The 13,611-nt window shown below is 44.2% G+C and overlaps 1 protein-coding gene across 5 annotated transcripts in view; it reads right to left on the bottom strand.

The window, feature by feature from the left end:
• Positions 1-13,390, bottom strand: part of MGAT5 (alpha-1,6-mannosylglycoprotein 6-beta-N-acetylglucosaminyltransferase) — a 259,845-nt gene extending 246,455 nt beyond the window's left edge. For 3 of the 5 annotated variants that reach the window (XR_010591273.1, XR_010591274.1, XM_042855663.2), the window contains exon 1: positions 13,189-13,390. The gene's annotated coding sequence lies outside the window, so the exon portion shown is untranslated. The remainder of the gene's footprint in view (positions 1-13,188) is intronic. The other 2 variants (XM_042855656.2, XM_005286792.5) reach the window with 1 other exon arrangement.
• Positions 13,391-13,611: the final 221 nt, after the last annotated feature.

The following is a 13,611-nucleotide window of genomic DNA, read 5'->3' as shown; positions in this document are numbered from 1 at the left end:
GTACCTAGATGTATCACCTTGCATTTGGCTATATTAAAATACACTTTGCTGAAATGGGCCCAGCTAACCAAGTGTCCAGATTGCTCTGGATTACTCCTCATTTTTTACCATTCTAGCAATTGTTGTGTCATCTGCTACGCTGATGGGAAAAACCCTTGTCAGGGTAGGTAGTGTTTACACTAAAGTGCTACCACATCACAGCTGCAGCTAGCCACTGTAGCATTTCAAGTGTATGCAAGCCCTTAGGCTTCTAAGTCCTCCTGACTTTCAATGATACTTCTCATTTTTGAAAACGTGTAGGCTGCTAAGTAGGGTGACCAGATATCAAGTGTGAAAAATAGGGATGAGATGGGGGTGTGTGTGGGGGGGGGAGAAATAGGCACCTATCTATGAAGAAGCCCAAAATATCGGGACTGTCCCTATAAAATCAGGACATCTGGTCACCCTGTCACTTAGGATCCTCTAAAATTGTTACTCCAGGCCCGTATATCAGATAATATTTCTAGGTGACTAGATTGGCAAGTCCAATTTGGGGCACCCTCTTATTACACAAAATGTATTTAATGTTACAGATTATTTTGAAAGCATGATGTAAAGGGAAAGTGAATAGAGAACAAGAAGCTTAAAGGAATACAATCCCATTATTTTGGCAGTTTCCAGAGAATCCTCCACAACAGTTTCAAGGCACACCAGAGTTTCATTACACGTGCCACTTTAAAACATTTTCTGCATAATTACTGAAAGAGTAAGTGACACCTATTGTGAGGTATTTGACTCCTTTAGAATGCTGACACATAAGAAATACCTAAAAAAAGACAAGGAAACCAGTGGTTAAGAGACAACGTTTCAGATTTTAACCATCTTTCAAAACAAACTGGAATAAAAATAAATATCAAGAACTGCTTTAAGTGAAGAGTTAATAGTGTTGTCAGCATACAGAACTTCTTTAGTTTTTACATACTGGACAGGCAAGCCATTAACTGCTGTTTGATTTCATTGCTAAGGGCTCTAAAACAAAAATATGTGAAAGGAGGACATTTAGTAATATTTTTGCAGAAGGGTTAGCATATAGTAATGAAATTTATTTGATCAATTTAGGTCCAAAAACTAAACCACTGTAAGGCAGTCAAGAGACCAGCTACATGGGGGGGGGGGGGATTTTTTGCACATCAAGCAAAAGCAATGCCACAGGGGAAGATATGTTCAGAATCAGGTTATGTAAGGCTCTTGTGTTCAGAGCTACAGTATATTTGCCTTTTATAAATCCATACTTAGTTGTTAAGGAGTTTGAGGGAGAATGCTTTCTAACTGAAGGGCAAAAGTTTCAGCAAAAGAAATCTCTGAATTCACTTTAAAAGGGAACTATGTATATTGCTATCTTAGTCAAACAGATCTGTCAAATTTACTTGTCAGTTATCACAGGTTCAGTGAGGGTAGAAGGGTGGGAGGGGGGTTGTTTTGTTTTCACCTGCATTTTATTTAATGCACAGAGAAAGTTGTTGTTCAAACAATTTTCAATTTAGGACACAAGGGCTTACTATACAAGTCTGAAATTTTTTCATAGTAAAGCCACCAGGCTTCAAGTGCCTCTCCGAAAAATAAGTATGTCTGCTTGTATCCCTTTTTCAGAAAGGGGGCTAATTCAGCTGGTAGTTCATCAAGGATTTTGAAATTAAGCAACTGAAGAAAGACACTGAGGTCATTCTCTATTTCCTTTTCAGAAAACGAACTACAGTATGTATCGTGTAACCCATCAGGTATTTTGGAATTAAATAAGAAAGGAAAGGTCATTTTGAGATTAAAGAATGAAAGAAAGTGTCAAGACTGGGAACATCCATATGATGGATGAGGCTTTTGGGGATCAGATAGTACTTTTAAATAGATTCTGATTTTTAGCTTTCAAGTTCATTGGCTATTGAACACGTTATCTCTATGACAGTCTGAATAGAATTTGGTAATTCCAGCCTATAGCTTCACTCTGTTACTATTTCATAGTTAATATTTCCAGCACCAATTCACCCCCACACAAAAAATTCACTCTAAGCAGTTTCTTTTTAAACCAGAACTTCAATTTTCACACTACAATGCACTGAAACAACGTGGGAGTTTCATTTTACGCACAAAGTTCACTATCAACAAGTTTCAGTGTACCGGTATGTGAGTGAGAAAGAAATTGTGTCAAGACTAGATGCACATCAGATTACATTCATTTTATTTCTACTGTTTACTCTGGCCTGTTAGAATAACTTCTTTTAAAAAATAATGAAGTGGTACATCGGATTACAGACCCTTATGTTGCAATTTTGAAAACTTCCCATGTTGCACTTTAAATCAAATCTGTTCGAAAGGAGAAGAAATCCTGTTTATTTGAACATCCATTAGCAACACAGTTCAGGCAGCATCTGATAAGTTTCACACTTAGTAGATGAAATTAGGGCAAGCTTATGTTGTATATGAAGAGGGACCAATTGAGATAAACTCATGTAAGTTATTGAAAGTCTATTTAGGAAAAAGAAAAGTGTTCGGTTTTAGCAAATGAATTATAAGAATCAGACTTTTATGTTCAGTGAAATAAGCACTAGTTGTCAGATTGCCTTGAGCCAGGTATCATGCCCTTACAGGACTTGCATGTCTAATGAAACATATTTGATTAAAGACAGTCTATCAAAAATGGAATCTAGAACAGCATTATAAAGGCATCTCCCATAATGAGGGATACCACCAAGACAAGGATCTTTCCTGATAGTGGAGAAAGAATAGAGAAATTTAATCATGTGGAATATTTGATATTCAAGATATTCTCGCAGATGTATCATGAGAGAGTAGAATAACTGTAGCTTGAAAATCCCTACAACTCTCATTCTTTCAAGAGATCATTGTTCACATAAGTAGTGCCCTTGAAGTCAGAGGGACTGCATGAGAGAGGGTTGTTGCACAGCTGGGGTGCAAATACTTCCAAGTAGTAAGATGCCTATCTGGAACCAAAGGAATGGGGAGAATGACCTCAGAAAAATCAACTCATAGAAACCATTGAAATTCTTCACAGTCACAAAGTAAATAGAATTTACCTTAAGCAACAAAGGACAGACAAAAGCTGGTTAATTAACAGATTTTCCACAAACAGAATTGTCATAAATGTATTTGAGGACTCTTTAGGATGATCTCAAGACAGGAGGTTGTCTAAACTAAAGAGATCACCTCTTGTACAGGTCTCATTGTATGTTCACTTATTTCCATCTTAACTGGGCCATTTAACATCCTAGAAAATAATGTTATAAATCAATGGAGACAAAATATGAAAAAGGAGAAATCGTTTTGAAAACAACTGAGGAAACACACAAGTGAGAGGAAGAACATTAGGCTACCTCAAATGCAGAAAAGTAGGAGCCTTAAGAATTAGTATGGTAGTGAACAGACTGCAATCATACATACGTAAGTATGTAGAGTCCTCCAGCTAAGTAGAGTGTAAAAGTTTCCCATGACCATTTCTTAGGTCTAAGTAGATAGCAAGATTTATTCTTACAGATAACAGAAAGGAGGCAGTAATAAGCAACTGAAATAGCTGCTGAACTTGATTTCCTGGAAGAACGAACAAGAAGAGTTCACAGTACCTCTCCGTTATAAGGATACACCAGTGAAGCGTAATCAGAACACAGTTATACACTGTATAGATTGATAGGCATTGATAATTGAAATGTTGTAAACTAAGTTACAAGGATGCACAAGGCAACATGGAAGTTCATAAAATTAAAAAGGAGGCTTTTCTACCAATAAAGGTCCATGACATTCCCCACCTAGGATATGGAAGGAGGGTAATTAAATCTATATGTGAAATAAAGCTTCCTCTTTTTTGTAAAAAGTAAAAGCTCCGACTGAAGGCCTGTTCCTCCTGAAATCAAAGGAAGTTTTGTCATTGGCTCCAGTAGCAACAGATTTTGTCCAGGAAGTTGGAAACATAAAAAGAGCAAGGGAGATGGAACCTTTACAGGGGCTGGACATAGGTGGCAGAACTTATTTCCATTCCAACAAGACACAAAAATGACCATGGTACTACCCACTTTCACAATTAAATGCAAGCCTCATTTCTCTGATTAAAGTTTCCCTTCATAAACATACACACAACTTTGATGGCAGGTGGGAACATAAGGCCCCAGGGCACCCCCAGAACTGCTGCTTGGGCGCTCCCTGGAGCCAGCTGCACGGGGCCACCCGAGCAGCGGCCAATGCAGCGGGCCCCAGGGCTGCCCCCCGGGACTGCTGCTCAGGTGATCCCTGGGACCAGCCACACCGGCCGCTGCTTGGGCGATCCCTGGGACCAGCCACTGCTTGCACAGTCGCCGGAGCCAGCTGCCTGAGCAGCGGCCAGTGCGGCTGGCTCCGGGGACCACCAGAGCAGCTGGCCCCAGGTCGTGGCTGGCTGTGGGGCACCCAAGCAGCTGGCCCTGGGGCTGGGCGGCCCTGAAGTCAGCTGCACCAGCCACTGCAGAAGTCACGGAGGATGCAGAAAGTCACAGAATCTGTGACTTCCTTGACCTGCGTGAAAGAATCGCAGCCTTGCATATAAGAAAGAAGACAAGGAAAGGAGTGGAGCCACGAAGCACTGAGGATGGGGTGGAGATTAAAGATTATCTAGGCATGGCCCAACACCTAAACAAATACTTTGCCTCAGTTTTTAATGAGGCTATTGAAGAGCTTAGGGGTAGTGGCAGGGTGGCTAATGGCAATGAGGATATCGAGGTAAATATTACCATATCTGAGGTGAAAGTCAAACTCAAACAGCTTAATGGGTCTAAATCAGGGGGCCTGGATAATCTCCATCCAAGAATATTAAAGGAACTGGCACATGAAAGTACAAGCCCAATAGCAAGGGCTTTTAATGAAACTGTAAACTCATAGATCAAACCCTATGACTGGAAAATTGCTAATATAGTTCCTACTTTTAAGAAAGTGATCCAGGAAATTACAGGCCTGTTAGTTTGACCTCAATTCTATCAAGGTCTTGGAATACATTTTGAAAGAGAAAGTAGTTAAGGACACAGAGGTGAAAGGTAATCAGAATAAAATACAACATGGTTTTACAAAAGGTAGATCATGCCAGACCAAGCTCCTTCTTTGAGCAGATAACTGAATTTTAAACAAAAGAAATTCAGTAGATCTAATCTACCTGGTTTTCAGTAAGGTACTTGATACAGTTCCACATGGGAAATTATTAAATTGGAGAATATGGGGATTAATGTGAGAACTGAAAGGTAGATAAGGAACTGGTTAAAGAGGTGACTACAACAGGTCATACTGGAGGGAGGTGTTGGGACCAAACTTATGTAACATTTTTATTACTGACCTTGCCACAAAAAGTGAGTGTGCGCTAATAAAATTTGTGGACGACACAAAGTTGGGAGGTATTGCCAATACAGAGGAGGATCGATCATACAATAAGATCTGGATGACCTTGCAAAATGCAGTAATAGAAATGGGATGAAATTTAATAGTGCACAGTGCAAGGCCAGGCATTTAGAAGTTTTGCCATAAACAGGGGACGTATCAGTAGAAAGTGAGAGAGGAGGAGAAAAACCTGGGTGTATTGGTTGATTGCAGGATGACTATGGGCCGTCAATGTGATACGGCCATGAAAAAGGCAAATGCAGACCTAGAATGCATCAGGCGAGGTAGTTCCAGTAAAGACAGGGAAGTGTTATTACCATTATGCAAGGCACTGGTGAGATCTTGTGTGCAATTCTGGTCTCCCATGTTTTAGAAAGACTAATTCAAACTGGAACAGGTACAGACAAGGGCTACAAGGATGATTCGAGGAATGGAAAACCTACCTTATGAAAGAACTCAAATAGCTCGGCTTGTTTATCCTAACCAAAAGAAGGCTGAGGGGAGATATGACTGCTCTCTATAAATACATTAGCGGTATATTTACCATGGAGGGAGAGGAGTTATTTAACTTAAGTACCAATGTTGAGACAAGAACAAATGGCTATAAACTGGCCATCAACAAGTTTAGGCTTGAAATTAGATGAAGGTTTCTAACCAACAGAGGAGTGAAGTTCTGGAACAGCCTTCCAAGGGGAGCAGTGGGGGCAAAAAAACTAACTGGCTTCAAGACTGAGCTTGATAAGTTTATGGAGGGGATGGTACGATGGGACTGCCTACAATGGCATGTGGCCTATTGGTGACTGCCAGTAGTAAAAATCTCCAACTGCTGGAGATGGGACATTAGATGTGGAGGGCTCTGAGTTACTACAGAGAATTCTTTCCCAGGTATCTGCCTAGTCGGTCTTGCCCACATCCTCCGGGTCTAACCAACCACCATATTTGGGGTCAGGAAGGAATTTTCCTCTGGGTCAGATTGGCTGAGGCCCTGGAAATTTTTCACCTTCTTCTGCAGCATGTGTCACTTGCAGGTTTAAACTAGTGTAAATGGTGAATTCTCTATAACTTGAAGTCTTTAAGCCATGATTTGAGGACTTCAGTAACTCAGCCAGAGGTTAGGGGGTCTATTTCAGGAGTGGGTGGGTGAGGTTCTATGGCCTGCAATGTAAAGGACGTCTGACTAGATGATCATGATGGTCCCTTCTGACTTAGAGTCTTAGTTTTTCACACACACAACCAAATACTTCAGTAATTGAACTATTTCTCATATAGTGTTGAAAAATAGAAATAACGATTTCTTTCCTTTCAACACTTGGGAAGCACACAGATACTATGTTGCCACATGAGTAGACAGACTAAACACTGGACTGCAAAGCCACTCTGCCCAGAAGTAGAGAAAAAATTCCATGATAATCTCTCAATGCCATTTTGGAAATGGAAGCATGACACCACTTAAATTGATTTCAGAAAAGGAATTTGCCCATCAGCTTCACAGCTATCAGATTAGCACTGGTTCAGCAACGTGTCTCCAGGGAGAAGAATGTGACATCCCTTACAGGGCTTCCTTTGAAGCACCATTGCAACCTGCTCTGGAAGCAGAGTAAGCCATGGTGAATTCTGTGAATTTTTTGACATGTGCATAAATAAGGATTCTGTTAGAATCTAGATCTCTCCATTTTTACCACATGCTTTGTTGGGGCTGCATTATTTATTTTGTGGGTATGTACTTAGTCTGGCTAGCCTGCACTGCACTCACCACTGCACTTGCTACCCCAGCTACACTACTATTTTAGAGCACTTAGTTCATTGGCACTAGCACGAGTATATCTGTGCGAGCTGGGAATCACACCCCAGCTTCAAGTGTAGATGTAGCCCTAGAATGCAAGCTGTTGAGGGCATGGACCCTGGTTCATAACAATCTGTAAAGCACTTTGCACACTACTATTGATAGTACATTATTAAATGAAAGACAATATATGTGCCAAATGATTATATTGTTGTATTGCACTTTGGGGGCAACATGTGGAGAAAAGTTACATACTATTCTCTTGGTATTAGAATGGGGTCAGGAGACAAACCAACTGAAAATTCTGCTGCCGCACATAAGGAAATCTAAGTTGTTTAAAGAGAAACGCTTTAAAATCTTGAAGAAAATCAGAAGAGGCTCCTGAAATTGTGGATTCTCTCAATTTCACCAAAGAGAAACATTAGAGTATCAAGAGAGAGAAAAAATGTTCCCCAAAAGCAACAATTGTCTTCATTATATACCCATTCACACATGCAGGTCACATGAATATCTATTTTAGCTGTTATGCTTTCCTTAGTCTCCTAAAATATGCCTCTGAAGATTCTACTTTACAAAACAGATTAGGATTTTAGATAATCTGTCCTCAATGTTGCTAGTTCCTTCTTCAGTTTCAGACAATGAATTTCTGGAAATCCGAGCATTCTGATTTAACTCACATTAAGCATTCAATCACTGTCTTTACTTTCAATATTCTTTCAATCAAGCCTGAGGGAGCTGGCTCCCCCTCAGGCAGCAAAAAGGATTTATCTTCCAGCAAGAAGGAGTGAGCTTTACTTACTTAATCCTGTTCTATCATACAGAAAGGGGAGGGGAGTTATTCACAAGCACACATGAATTTACTGCTGAAGAAGAAAGCCATGTGGGCAGCTCTGAAAACTAACTGCTTCATTTATTTCAGAAAGGTATAGCACAGCCAGGAAATGGCAATGCAAGTTTCCCCACATACAGTGGAAACTCCAGGCAAGATTTGAGACAGTTCCCACAGCCCATTCATTCAATCTTTGGCCTTTCAGCTGAGACTGCCAATAATGGTTCCACCTGTGTTTCTGTGATAAATACAGTTGTGCACTAGGAATCAGAGACCCACCAAATTCACAAGCCACAAAAGCCACATTAGTAACATTTCATTACCAACCTAGACTGGATTCATATCAATGACCTACAAGTAAATGGTTCAATTTACAATTACAAATACCAGGAACCATCTAGTCCTCCCCTATTTTAACAGTAATATTCAGTGATTTTTTGAAACAGAGACACTATTTTGAACGGGATAAAAACGACAGTGCTTGCTGTGAAATGAGTTAGTCTCAGTTGATTTGCTAGCAAACAGGTGTCCACATACGCAAACCCACCAACTACTGCTCATGCCAAACTCAGCAGAGACCAGACTGAATGTATACAGAAAATGAAATATTCTCCCTAACAGTCAGGTTTCAGGTTCATTTTGGGGCAGGAAACATTAGCTGCCACTGTCTGTATTATACCTCTTCTGTGGCTAGGCAATTTCAGCCCCAGGCTTTCAAGCTAGCACCATCCCAGACTCCTAAATCCACATATAAAAGGATGGAAAAAATGGAATATGTTACATGAGAAAGGGGGATAGGAATAAGAAAGCCAACAAAATTAATCTTCAAGCCACATGTCCAAGCTTGTTCTGCAGAGGTGAAGCACTTGGTAATCACTTACCTGGTGTGCACACCTCCTTTTTTCTGTATTTAGGAACATGAACCACTCAGCTACACCACCCACAACACCTTAAGTATGCAGGTGACAGAACTTTCCCTGAAGTGGTCAGTACCGTGTGACGTATCCTTAGGAACACCCCACTCATCCCTTTTCCAAAAAATAACCCCAAAATGCTCCTTTTTCCAGAGGTTTTTAGTGTTTTTCTCCCAGTATGACCCCCTCCCCCTTTTCTGAAAAAAAAAACACTACAGTGGCTTTTGCACAATTTCAGGTGTTTTTTACAGTTTAATTCTCTGTGCAGCAACGTAAGTACTGCCTCAATGTTTGTTTGTTATTGGACAGGAGAAAGGGTATTTTATCAATAAACACAAGCAATAGCTTTACAATAGCAGTTTGTAGTATAATAAATCTTTATGCATACACACATACTAAATATTACATAGAAAAATGCATTAAAAAGAGTGTTACAATTGCACAGAAAAGCACTAAAAAACTGGGAAATGCCAGAATTAAGGTGGCTGTGTAATCTTAATTCAGTCCCTTTACAGTCTTTAAGACATGATCAAACACTATTGCTTAAACACAGGACACACCCATTTCATTCAGTGGACAGGATGGAACTGTTTGGGGATGAATCCGTCATGTAGTCAAAGAGGCTGTTGTCAATAGGACCCCTATATCATTTGTCACAGAAGCTGGATGATGTGTAGTGAATGAGGCAAGGGACAGGACAGTCTCGTGGTTAAGAAAATTGAATGCCACCTGTAAAACTGGAGCTCCTATGTGATGCTGGGTAACTCACTTAAATCACAATGTTCACAGTGGGCCACTAATTATGTAGTCCTAGTTTTCTAGGTGCCCAGTGAGAGACAACTGGGGCCAGATTTGCAGGAGTGCTGAGCACTCAGCAAGTTCCATTGAAGTGAATTGGAACTGTGCTCTGAACATGAATAACTACTCACTCAGAGAATGAGGCAGGGATCATATGGAAAAAAAATAGCATGCGAAGATTGTATAGAATATGAAGATTGTATCATAATGTATGTGCACAAGCAAGCCGAATTAAGATTGCACTGGCAACCTTAACTCTCATATTTCTTAACTTCTGAGTAGCTGACTTCGCAACCATAAAATTCTTTCAGCATAGTTTTTTGGATGTAATATACACTTGAATGACTTTAGCCTCGGGAATAAATCCCTATCTAAAGGGATTCCTGACACGGTAAACTATAATGATGGAGTTGTCAAGGCTACTGAGAAGGTTTCTACTTTGAAGTTCATTGACCTTAATTGCTCCCATCAGCCTGCAAGGGGAAAACATGGGCACTCACAGGACTGTATTCAATACTTGAAAGATAATATGTAGATTCCAGTCAGACACTAACACTGATGGAATTTTTATTGAAAGAAAACGAGGGGATGGGGACCTTTTGAACAATGCCTCATTTTCTAAAATGAAAATAACTAACATTTCCCCTCAAATTTATTTCCACCTCATACTGAATATTACATGCTTGTACATAATGTACCTGCCAAAAAATTAGTCAGAAAAACTCTAAAGTGTGCAGAAAAATAACCTTATTTGATCTATATCTGAAATGTACAAATGCTCAAATAAGGCCTAATGTTGCATTCCCTACATAGTCAGTATTTCCATAGGTTTTAGGGGGAGATTTGGATGCACAAGAAATACAGAACCAGGAAAACAAAGGATACTGTAATTTCCAATCTGCAACAAAATTAATAGTATCGATAGCAAAAAAACACTAAGTAGACCAAGGGAAAACAAAACTTGCCTGGCATGGATCACAGCAGTTTGAATGAACCTTTTAACAGTTTCACATCTTGAAATTTACATACTCCTCTTGTTTGGAGGAAAATGAAAGAAGTGCAAGACAAACCAAAACTCACCCCAAACCACAATTGAGCTGCCAGTTAATCGAAAAGATTTACACAGCACAGTAATTCTTGTTCAAACCTGGTCTCTGTAACATAAGCATATCTCATTTTTTTGCTACTGAAACATTTGTCCTCCCCGTACTGTTTATTTGTCATCCTCTGCTGCCTTATGTCTGAATTACTGCTAAGCTCCTTGTGGAAAGGACCTGTCTTTTCACATCTTCCATAAAGCACCATCCATGCCTATGACTCTGTTCAAAATGATTCTTTAGGTTAGTAACAAAACCCCAGTGAACTCTACCAGATTTGGGGTGTTTATTCCAAGATTTTCACACAGCTCGATTAAATGCTCTGTCCCCATCAGACTTGGCATGAACAATACTTTCCTCAACACTACACCTGCCCTCAATAACACACTACAGTTAGGTCACTGGTCACCTAGGGGGCTAGAGAGTTATGGGGTGTTATACAGGATTAGTGTGATGAAGACAGCCGGAACAAGAAAGACTTTACAGCATTTACAGCCACAAAAACACCTTAAAAATAGTGCCTAGAAAGGCAAGAAGACCACAGCTTAGCAGCCAGCAGGTATAGATCTGCAGGAGCAGAGGGCATGGCTAGAAGCACCTCTGAAGAGTCCCCTGGATAATTGGTATGGCAGCATTTGACCACTAGCCCACAGAGGTATGCTGTCCCTGGCAGAGAAAGGGGCTGGAACAGCTATACATTCCCAACACAGACACGGTGGTTAGATGAGACAGCCGCTGTCCCCCAGCACAGAGGCAACGGTAGAGGAAAGAGGCTGCAGTTCCACCCCACCCACAAAGAGGCAAGGGGTGTCTGCCCCTCCATGCAGAGAGGCAGAGGCTGAGAGTGAGTGCGTGCACAGGGGCAGGAGGGTGTGCACCAGCTGCGCTGCCCATGCCCGCTGCTTGGGGTAGTGCTCACTTTCCCACCACTGGTGTAGGATTGTGTGTGTACGTGTGTCCCAGCACAGGGTCTCCATGTGCGCGTGTGTCCATGTCCATCCCCCCTCCTCCAGCACGGGGGTTCCGTGTGTGTGTGTGTCCGTGTCCATCCGTTTCCCCCACTCCCCTGGCACAGGGGCTCTGTGTGTCCCCGTGTCCGTCCCGCCCCCAGCACAGGGGCTCCATGTGCGTGTGTGTCTCTCTCCACGCCCTGCTCCCTCCACAGGCGCTGTGTCTGTGTGTCTCCGCGCCCCATCCCCACAGATGCGCTGTGTCCAGGTGTCTACACACACACACACATACACGGCTCTCGGTGTCCGGGTGTCTCCGCACCTCCCTCCCCCCCACAGACACTCTGTGTCCAGGTGTCTCTCCCCGCCCTGTGTGTGTGTGTGTGTCTCCGTGTCCTGTCCCCTCCACCCCCCACGCACCAGGGGCAGTGTGTCCATCCATCCCACACACAAGTGCTGTTTCCGTGTGTCACCTCCACACCCCAGCACTAGGGGCTGTCGGTATGTGTGTGTGTGTGTGTGTCCATGTCCAGTTCCCCCCCCCCGCAGCCCGTGCCAAGGGCTGTGTCCTCCCTACCCCGACCAGGGGCTGTGTGTCCATGTCCTCCTCTTCCTCCCCCCCACCCCACCCCACCCCAGGGCACTGTGTGTGTATCCCTCCCCCGCGTCAGGAGCTGTGTGTGTCCTGTGCTTCCCCCCCTCTCTGTGTGTGTGTGTGTCCAAGTGTGTCTCACCCCACCCCCCGGGACAGGGGCACTGCGTGTGTCCGAGTGTGTCGTCGTCACCTCCCCTCCCCCACACAGGGGCGCTGTGTGTGTGTCCATCCGAGTCCCCCCCAGGCACAGGGGCGCTGTGTGTGTGTGTGTGTGTGTCCGAGTCCCCCCCCAGGCACAGGGGCGCTGTGTGTGTGTGTGTCCGAGTCCCCCCCAGGCACAGGGGCGCTGTGTGTGTCCGAGTCCCCCCCAGGCACAGGGGCGCTGTGTGTGTGTGTGTCCGAGTCCCCCCCAGGCACAGGGGCGCTGTGTGTGTGTGTGTCCGAGTCCCCCCCTTCTCCCCTGGCACAGGAGCGCTGTGTTTGTGTATCCCTCCCCCGGCACAGGGGCGGTGTGTGTGTCAGTGTCGTCCCCTTCCCCTAGCACAGGGGCGGTGTGTGTGTATCCCTCCCCCGCCACAGGGGCTGTGTGTGTGTGTGTCCGTTCCCCCCCGGCACAGGGGCACTGTGTGTGTCAGTGTCGTTCCCCCGGCACAGGGGCTCTGTGTGTGTGTCCGTCCGTTCCCCCCCCCCGGCACAGGGGCACTGTGTGTGTATGTCAGTGTCGTTCCCCCGGCACAGGGGCGGTGTGTGTGTGTTGTGCTTCCCCCAGCTGACCGCAGGGAGCCCGAGCTCGCCGCTCCCGCCCGGCCGGGGATGGGCAGGGACCCGCGCGCCGCTCACCTCCTTCCACGCCGAGCCGAGCCCATCGCCCATCGTCCGCCGGGGCCACCAGTGCGCCGCGCCGGGGAGCAGCTGCGGCGCCACAGCTGGGGCCGGCACCTGGGAGCGGCGGCGAGGTCAGGGAGGCTGACGAGCAGGGAGCGTCTGCAAAGTGCACGTCCGGCCGGGAGCGTGCACCGCAAGGGAGTATCTGCAAAGTGCACGCCTGGTCGGGAGCGCGCACCGCAAGGGAGCGTCTGCAAAGTGCACGTCCGGCCGGGAGCGCGCACAGCAAAGGAGCGTCTGCAAGCCGCTTCCTGCCCGTGCGGGCGCATAGACAACAAGGGAGCATCTGCAAACTACACAGCCGGGACCATGCACAGACAGCCTGTGCAAGGGAGAGCAAGGGAGCTAATTTTTATGTGAGCCCCTCAGATCTCATCA

Source organism: Chrysemys picta, chromosome 11 (genome assembly GCF_011386835.1).
Source record: "Chrysemys picta bellii isolate R12L10 chromosome 11, ASM1138683v2, whole genome shotgun sequence".
Classification (NCBI taxonomy): domain Eukaryota; kingdom Metazoa; phylum Chordata; order Testudines; family Emydidae; genus Chrysemys; species Chrysemys picta.
The sequence above is the reverse complement of the archived record's forward strand: the minus strand, read 5'-3'. Positions and strand labels throughout refer to the sequence as shown.